Source organism: Schistocerca nitens, chromosome 3 (genome assembly GCF_023898315.1).
Source record: "Schistocerca nitens isolate TAMUIC-IGC-003100 chromosome 3, iqSchNite1.1, whole genome shotgun sequence".
NCBI classification, from domain to species: domain Eukaryota; kingdom Metazoa; phylum Arthropoda; class Insecta; order Orthoptera; family Acrididae; genus Schistocerca; species Schistocerca nitens.
In genome coordinates, this window is record NC_064616.1 from 418,350,706 (window position 1) to 418,360,668 (window position 9,963).

Genomic DNA, 9,963 nt, shown 5'->3' on the forward strand with positions numbered 1-9,963 from the left:
CTTTGGCGCTGTGGATCTCAAGGAAGAGGGACAGAGCGAGCTGAGTTTCGCAGGATCTCTGTTTGCGGAATCCAAGTTGAGTTTTATTGAAGAGATTTTCGTTCTCCAAAAATGCATTATTCTTGAGCATAAAATATGTTCCATAATTCTACAACAGACTGACATCAACGATATAAGCCTATAATTATATGCATTTGTCTTACGACCTTTCTTGAAAACGGGAATGATTTTCGATTTTTCCAGTCGTTACGAACCCTTCACGGCTCCAGCGAACTATGATGATTTTCTCCTAGAAGGGAAGCAAGTTCTTTCACATATTTGCAGTTGCTTTTTTACTCCGCGATCGTTTATCTCAGTATCTCCCATTTAGAGGTTAGTACAATGATTGAAAGGACGGTCCCTGTTACAATCTTCTGCGGTGAAACAATTTCGGGAGACCGCCTTCAGTATTTCGGTCTTCTCTCTGTTATCTTCCGGTGCCAGTATGGTCACTGAGTGAGTGAACAGATGCTTTCGAACCGCTTAGTGGTTTTACGTAAGACCAAAACCTCTTAGGATTTTTAATCAAATCGGTTGACAAAATTTTACTTTCAGAGCCACTAAACGCTTCTCTCATGTCTCTCCTTGCGCTCATTTTCGTTTTGTTCAGGTTTTGTTAGGTAGGACCGTTTTGACTTCTCTCGAATCTGTGACGAAGCTCTGCTGAACTTTCTTTCTTGCAGTTTTCTGACACGCCAATTAAACCACGATGGATGTTTTCCATCCCTTAAGGCCTTTCTCTAAACAGTTTTCTAAGGCATATTGAACATTGCTTTTGAATTGTTTCCGTTTTGTGCTCCACATCTTCGTCCTCAGCACCGAATATTCGATGTTGACTACTTAGAAACTCCGCAATTTGTATCCTGTTAGTCGTGCTAACGAAAAATATTTTCCTAACTTTCTTAACATTTCTTGAATTACCCATATTCGTAGTTACTGTCACAGCCTTGTGTTCACTGATACCTTCCTTACGATAGCTGATTCGATAAGATCAGGTCTGTTTTTTGCTAGGAGGTCTGAGACGTTACCTTCACGAGTTTGTTTTCTATTTATTTGCTCGAAGTAATTTTCGTACAAAACATTCAGAACAATGACACCCGAAGTATGTCTCTGGCACCAGGTTTGATAGCATGACTATCCCAATCTATTCAGATATAGATTGAAGTCACCCCTTATTACAACGGCATGATCAGGAAAGTTACTAACGATACTGTGCAAGTTCTCTCTGAAGCGGTCTACCACTACAGCCGCAGACTCAGGAAGTCTTGAACATGATTCACCACAGCAGATGGAACCCCCGTGCTCCCATGTTGACCTAACGACATCGTCAAGATTGCAGTGGACACCGGATCATCGAGATTGGACCGAAGATCAATTGAAGCATGTCGTCTGGTCGGATGAATAACGGCCGGCTGAAGTGGCCGCGCGGTTCTGGCGCTGCAGTCTGGAACCGCGAGACCGCTACGGTCGCAGGTTCGAATCCTGCCTCGGGCATGGATGTGTGTGATGTCCTTAGGTTAGTTAGGTTTAACTAGTTCTAAGTTCTAGGGGACTAATGACCTCAGCAGTTGAGTCCCATAGTGCTCAGAGCCATTTGAACCATTTGATGAATAACGTTTCCTGTTGTTCTTGTTACACCAGCTCGATGGTCGTGTCTGGAGACACTAACATCTAGGCGAACGGATGCTCGAAACGTGCACCGCGTCACGAACGCAGGCCGCTGCGCGTAGTATTACGCTATGAGAGACATTCGCCTGGGCTTCCTTAGGACTTGAGGTAGTAATAGGAGGCACCATGGCAACTGTGGACTACAAGAACATTATTACGAGCCAGCTGTATCCCTCCATGCTTGATGTTTACTCGGACAGCGATGGCATCTTCCAACAGGATTACTGCCTGTGCCACCACGGCCGAATGTTGCTAAAGCGGTTTTGAGGAGCATCATAGTGGGCTGACGTTGGTGTCTTGGGCATCTAACTGCCTAATAGAAATCTAATGGAACTAATCTGCGACGCTATTAGACGCTAGGTCCGCGCGCACAAACCACAGGCTCGCAATTTACGGGATCTGCGTGACCTGAGCGTCGATATCTGGCACCAGATACTTCTGGAAGCCTACCAAGGATATGTCGATTTCATATCACGCAGAATCGCGGCAGTCTTGCGCTCCAAAGGTGGATCAACACCCTTTTAAGCTGGTCGTCACAATGTTTTGGCTCATTTGTGTAGGTTGCTGATACCCGAACAGATCCATCTGGCTTTTTCCACAGCACACCACAGCATAGTGTTGCCTCAGCATCACGCGGTGGCTAATACGGCATGCGAAACGTTTTCCCTTGACTGTAGACATCATTTATTTTAGTCGAAAACTTGGCAGATAGCTGGAACCTATTCTACTGTTTTATATCTAAGCAAGTTCAATAGACGACATAGAAGGAAATCATTTAGCGACCTTGTAAGCATCTGTTATGGCATATAGCATACCTTTCCCTTCTTCTGGTGAGTTGGTAGTAGGTCATTTCTCCATAATTCGTGAACTTCCCATACTACGACTTAAAACTCTTGAAATCTGGCAATATGTTTCTTACAGTTACATCTACTTTGTTAATGTTTCTCAAATATCGTGACACCATAGGATACACGGAACGGTTTCTTGATTGCGAAAATTTCCTGTTTACTGGGCACTGCAGTTGTTACGCCACAGCCATGTTTATACACGGTTCAGTCACATTAACGTGACCACCGCCTACATCTGACGTCAACATGCAGTAATCACTCACAGACAGCAGCTGGCAGAGGAGGGTATATACAGTAGATCGTATCGGGGGAACGCGTCAAACAGTGCAGTCGTTGTCACTTTGCGGAAACGGAGCGATTTATCTGACGTACAAAAGGACATGATCATTGGGTTTCGGGCCAAGGGTGGAAGCATTTCCTAAAAGGCTAAATTTGTAAACTGTTCGCTTGCCGCCGTGATTGAAGTATACCGTGCATAGTAAAATGGCGCTATTCAAAACTTGCACCGAGGCAACTGTGATGCACCGCGCGTCAGGGGTAAACGACGGCTTCAGGGATGTGTACAGGCGAACAGACGTAAGACTGTTGAGCCCAGATGAACAAAGGGGTACCAACAGCGTCTCCACAACGATCTTTCAGCGAACGTATCTGTATATGGACCTCCGCAGCTGGAGCCTGGTTCATGCACCATGCTGACTGCTGTTCGTCTTCGAGAAGGCTGGAATTTGCACGCCAGTACCGCAGCCCGACGTCCACTAAAGGCGCCAGGTGGCCTTTTCAGGTGAATTACTTTATATGCTTCACTGGCGTGAAACGTCTGAAAGCAAACACCTTGTAACAGTCGTCGGAAGGGTGTAGGCTGGAGGAGGTCAGGGTTATGTATGGTCTGGGGAATGTTTTCCCCTGCTACCTTAGTAGTGGAATCTCAATTATGACGATGAACGCAAGGACAACACAACATCCAGTCCCTGAGGGGAGGAAATCTCCGATTCGGCCAGGAATCGTACCCGGGTCCCTTTGGTTAGCAGTCCATCGAGCCGACCGCACAAATACCGAGGCGGCACCCGCCTCACTCTTCTTTTGTGAACAGGGACGGATAAAGATTTTTTTCTGGAAGGCTATAAGAATCAGAAGGGTGAACATGTCCTTACAGGCTTTGTGAGACTAATTTTAAAACACACACACAGATTATCGTGAAAAATCTCTATATCTGATGTGCAGAAAAATGCCGTCGAAGTTGCTAATTTGCAAGAAATAAAATTTTTATAGCTGCAAAAAATGATGTTGAATTCCAGTAATGGTTACGGGAGATTACATCTTCCGAGAAAACAAACTATTCAGAGAACTCGAATGATCCTGAGTCAGGAAGTCAAATAACTTCAATGGATAGCTGTATGCTGCTACGTAAAGAGAATGCCACCTGTATGCACTTCCGAAAGTTCTTCAACGATTAGTGATAGCCGGCCGAAGTGGTCGTGCGGTTAAAGGCGCTGCAGTCTGGAACCGCAAGACCGCTACGGTCGCAGGTTCGAATCCTACCTCGGGCATGGATGTTTGTGATGTCCTTAGGTTAGTTAGGTTTAACTAGTTCTAAGTTCTAGGGGACTAATGACCTCAGCAGTTGAGTCCCCTAGTGCTCAGAGCCATTTGAACCATTTTTGATTAGTGATAGTGTCTGTTTATTTGTATATATAACTTGCCTTTACCTGGGACTTCGCTCGCGTATCAGTAGTACTGTGTTGTTATGATGAGTAAATAGTGGAGAATCACAGTCCACGATGTGCGCCGTCGCCTCCGCTGCAACAGCGCACGAAGTCAGGTGTAAGTTTAGCGTCTTTCTGTCTATGGCGTCACAGCTCCAACACGAACGCATCGATTTCAGTGTTGTTTTTTTGTTTATTTATAGGCGAGTTTAATCAAAACTGTCGCCACATGTGTTTGATGAAAGTTTGTTCAGCCGTTCATAGATAATCTACACAAAGTGAAGAGTTTGCCTGCAGCAACACGCTGTCTAAACACTATGTAGTACATAAGTTTATGTCATACTAAAATATAGATCGCAAAAACATCTGCAAAAAAGTCAGCGAGAACAAATGTTTGTCTTTTATGATTCACCCACAATCATCATTTTTGTCTTTCGGATTCGCTGCGCCAAGCGCAATCAAAAGACAAAAATGGTGATTATGGGTGAACCATAAAAGATAAGCATATGCTATAGTAGATTTTAGCACATATCTTTTTGGGATCTACAGTTCAGTACTTTTCAAATTGACGTAGCTCTTATCCCCTGGGCAACGCATTGCGAAAGAGTGCATTGCCAACAAACTTTTAGCTACCTCGATTCACTATTACCGGTTATTCTCACCTCTGCTTACTGATTTTATTTTAAGTAGCCTATGTTCTTTCTCGGGATTCAAGCTATATCCATACCAAACTTCATCAAATTCGGTTCAGTGGTTCAGCCTTGAAAAAGTGACAGAGCTACTTTCACATTTACGAGGGCTATCCACAATGTACATTACGTTTTGGAATTAAAAATAAATAAAGTATTGGAAATTTTTTTATTATATACAGGTGAAAGCCACACTTAAATACTACTTTTCTACATAGTTGCCATTTAAATTAAGGCAATTATCGTAGCGATGGACGAGCTTGGAAATTCCTTCGTCGTAAAATTCGGCCGCCTGCGCCTTCAACCACGTGGTTACCTCTTCTTGAAGCTGTGCTGCATAGCCAACCACTTCTTCATTGCTGGGAATAAGTGGAAGTCGCTCGGTGCCAGGTGGGGACTGTACGGCGGATGAGGAAACAACTCCCACTTAAAAGATTTGAGAACTTCACAAGTGGCATTTGCCGTGTGGGCCCGGGCGTTGTCGTGAATCAGCAAGATCTTTGAGCCCAACTTTCCCCTGCGCTTGTTTTGTATTGCTCTTCTGAGGTTGTGCAGGGTTTGGCAATACCTTTGAGAGTTTATTGTAGTGCCTCTTCCCAGGAAATCCACAAAAATCACACCTTTTCTGTCCCAAAAGACAGTCATTACGTGGTTGAAGGCGCAGGCGGCCGAATTTTACGACTAAGGAATTTCCAAGCTCGTCCATCGCTACGATAAGTGCCTTATTTTAAATGGCAACTATGTCGAAAAGTAGTATTTAAGTGTGGCTTTCATCTGTATATAATAAAAAAATTTCCAATACTTTATTTATTTTTAATTCCAAAACGTAATGTACTTTGTGGATAGCCCTCGTATAATATTGCTAAGTTGTGGATTACTCACTATGCCTTTCAACAAGGTTCAAATGGTTCAAGTGGCTCTGAGCACTATGCGACTTAACTTCTAAGATCATCAGTCGCCTAGAACTTAGAACTAATTAAACCTAACTAACCTAAGGACATCACACACGTCCATACCCGAGGCAGGATTCGAACCTGCGACCGTAGCGGTCTCGCGGTTCCAAAATGTAGCGTCTAGAACCGCACGGCCACTCCGGCCGGCTCTTTCAACAAGGACTGGAGTTCTATACCATGACCGAAATACGTTGGTTCCTGATTTAAAAAAAGCCAAACAGAACACAAGGTACTCTTTGCCAACAATAGAACTTTTGTGAAATGTCAAGGTGCATAGAACAACAAATGTACTAACTATAAGAAGCCTGACGATGGTGGAAAATTGAAACGTGTAGCTTCAGATAAAGCTGTTTACAGTAACTGGTGGCAGTACTGTTTTTACTCTCTAGGAAAAGAATCCAGAGAGAGCAAATATTTACCGAAAATATCAGAATGCAGCCCTGAAAATTTACAATCTTTTTACAAAGCAAAAGCTTTATCTTACCTCCTATAGCGAGTAAAACTGACACAATAGCCCATTTAATTGAAAGACAATCATGAAATGTCATGTTTTATTGTAATTTTATCGTAAATTCTGACAAAAAATAAACAAGAAGCAAATAAATGAGCGCATAACACTACAAGCCACACATACATTCCGTTAATTCCAGGCTTTTTACATTTTTAAACTCACAACTGCATGCTGCCCGTAAGTAAAAATTGTGATTATGCCGAGATTCTCTCTCTTCTCTCTCCTTCTCCCACCCTCCCTCCCTCTATCTGCACTCTGTTTCCCTATCTCCTCCACCCCTCCCCTGAATCCGCCTTTGGTTGTGTATGCAGCTAACATGTAGCCCAGGAGATCGCAAAGATAAATGGTATCAGTAGTAGCATTCAATAACTGTTTTATATGCTCTAATACAGGGCTTAACAACTGGCCGGTTTTGAGCGCGAGTACTCGCGTCTGCTCAGGCACGTGCTCGCGAGCAGTTGCAAGGTCGCAGAGTAGGGAGGGAGGGGAGGGAGGGGAAATGCGCGCGCACGTTTAAATAGGGCCGCAGCGTGCCTATTGAATTCGCGCCGACTATGTAACGTTTAAAGCACTACGATCAGCTCTAACAGTCATTGCGCTGGTTAAGAATCATGTCAAGTCGCCGTTGTGTAACCCCAACCATGCTTTCGCAGTTCAACCCCCATTGGGAGGAATTGTATCTGTTCACAGAAAAAGATGGTGTTGCAAAATGTTTAGTATGTCACAAAACGCTGAATTCTTTCAGGAAATTTAATTTGCAGCGACATTATATGTCGTACCACGCGAAAGACTACAGAAGTGGAAAATGTGATGGACCAGATCGTGCACAGGAAGTTATTAAACTTAAAAGGAAGCTACCCGAAGAAGATCTGGACGACGAAGAAAAATCAACTGAGGCAGCTCTCAGAGTGAGTTACAAAATTGCTTTGCTTTTAGCAAAATCCCTGCGCCCCTTCACTGATGGCGATTTAATGAAAGAATGTTTGGTAGTTGCAGCGGAACATATGTGTCCATCTCAAGTTGAACAATTTCGGATTGTGCCATTATCTAACATGACCATTATGTGTCGCATACAGGACATGGCAGACGACGTCCAGAGCCAGCTTGCAAATATCTGTAAAGATTTTATGGCGTATTCTCTAGCTCTGGACGAAACTGTTGTTATCACTGGAACAGCGCAGCTTGCCATATTTATTAGAGGTGTTAATAGAGATCTTCAGGTGAGGGAAGAGCTCCTCGATCTAGTAGCCATGAAGGACACTACAACTGGAGGTGACATATTAAGTAGTGTTGAAGAAAGTGTTGAAAATATAGGATTGTCGTGGAATTCGTTAGTTTCAGTGTCTACAAACGGTGCACCAGCGATGACAGAGAAAATATCAGGTTTCGTTGCGCTGTTGAAGGAGAATATGCAAAAACTGACCATGCCGAATGCAGGGAAAAAATCAGGTTTCGTTGCGCTGTTGAAGGAGAAAATGCAAAAACTGACCGTGCTGAATGAAATAAGGGGCGTTAACTGTGTGATCCACCAGGAAAACTTATGTGCAAAGAGTATCACTCTAAAATATGTGATGGTTGTTGTTGTTCGTACAACCAATTATATAAGGAAGCATGGACTACAACACAGGCAATTTAAAAGCTTTCTTGAGGGTGTAGAAAGCCAGTATGGTAGCCTGCCTTATTACAGCGAGGTCCGCTGGCTTAGTCGTGGCGAATTATTAAATCGATTATTTGCCTATTAGATGAGATAAATGGGTTCATGGAAATAAATAACATGTGTGTTCCTGAATTGAAATAGCCTTCATGGAAATGTGATCTCGCATTCTTAGCAGATTTAACTAGCCATCTGAATGCTTTGAACATTTCACTACAAGGTAAAGATCTGCTAATTACTCATTTCATAGATCGAATACGAGCTTTTAAAATGAAATTGACACTTTGTGAGAGTCAGCTGGAAACAGGAAATCTAGCTCATTTTCCTAAATTATCATCCATGAAAGATGTTCACAAAGACTGTGAACGTCATTCACATAGTTTAGTTGCCTTTAAGGAAGAATTTGATCAACACTTTCAAGATATGACAGCACTAGACAGAGATTTTGATCTGTTCGCCTCTCCATATTCAGCGAATATTGAAAAGATTCGTCCTGAGCTGCAACTAGAAATTATTGACCTGCAGTGTGGTTGGTTTTGGGGAAGGAGACCAGACAGCAAGGTCATCGGTCTCATCGGATTAGGGAAGGACGGGGAAGGAAGTCGGCCGTGCCCTTTGAAAGGAACCATCCCAGCATTTGCCTGGAGCGATTTAGGGAAATCACGGAAAACCTAAATCAGGATGGCCGGACGCGGGATTGAACCATCGTCCTCCCAAATGCGAGTCCAGTGTCTAACCACTGCGCCACCGACCTGCAGTGTGACAGAGAATAGAGACAAATTTCAGAACAAGAAAAACATTTTGTAATTCTACAGACACTTCCCTCAGGATAGATTTCCTCGTTTGCACAAACTGGCGGCTACAATAATATCAATGTTCGGTTCCACGTATGTTTGTGAACAACTGTTCTCTGCAATAAAATGTAACAAGACGCGCCTGAGAAACGCATTGTCTGATCGAAATTTAAACTGCACGCTGCGCCTACAATGCACAAGAACAATTACTCCGAACATAAACGCAATTGTAAAGGACAAAAAGTACAAGATAACCGAGAATCCCACACTTCAGTGACACCTTTTGTTGTGTAACAGTTCACAAATTAATACGAATGTAGAGGCATACACTAAGCTAATAAAATTATGTGGCATGTGTACATTCTCCTTTATTTGTTTTATTTGTCGCAGTAATAATTCGTGAGTGATATCCCTGCAGGTGGCCGCGGATTTACATTGGCTGGCGGCAGCTGTTGTGTGCCTCACATGACTCTCCCTACTCTAGGCTCTGGTCCGGTAGTGGGGGTAGCGTGCTCGCGCTGCTCCGTGCTCGCGCCTTGCTGCTCACAGCTTGCTCCGCGAGCACGTATGTTGTGAAGCCCTGCTCTAATAGAACTGAACGGCTGTTTCCTGGTCTTATGTGGTACCGTTGTGCTGTATATGATGTTGCTGGCACGGCAGCTGTCGTCGTTGGTGAAGTTACTCTGAGCTGGAAGTAAATAAAACACACTGCCCGACAGAGAAAACGCCACGCCATTAAGGATTCGTTAGTAATACTTGCGACAAAAAAGAATGACTGAATTTCACAAAATATTAATAGTGAAAAGACAGCATTTTAAGAAACTGCCAAGGCAGTAGTAACTTAGACTACATATCGTGTCGCCATGAGGAAAGAGGTGCTGTTATATCTAGTGATAATACTTGAAACTAAACGCCATACTGCAGCCACTGATAATATACCACACTATTCCATAGATAGTAGGCTTGTGGAACGAATGAGTCGGACGGTATTGGCTGTATGCGCTAGAAGCACGGGAAGATTGCTGGGAGTTGTCCTATTGGAGTGTTTAGTTATTTAGGTGGCGGCCACATTCGAAGGCACCCACTTCAGGTAACAATAAAAGT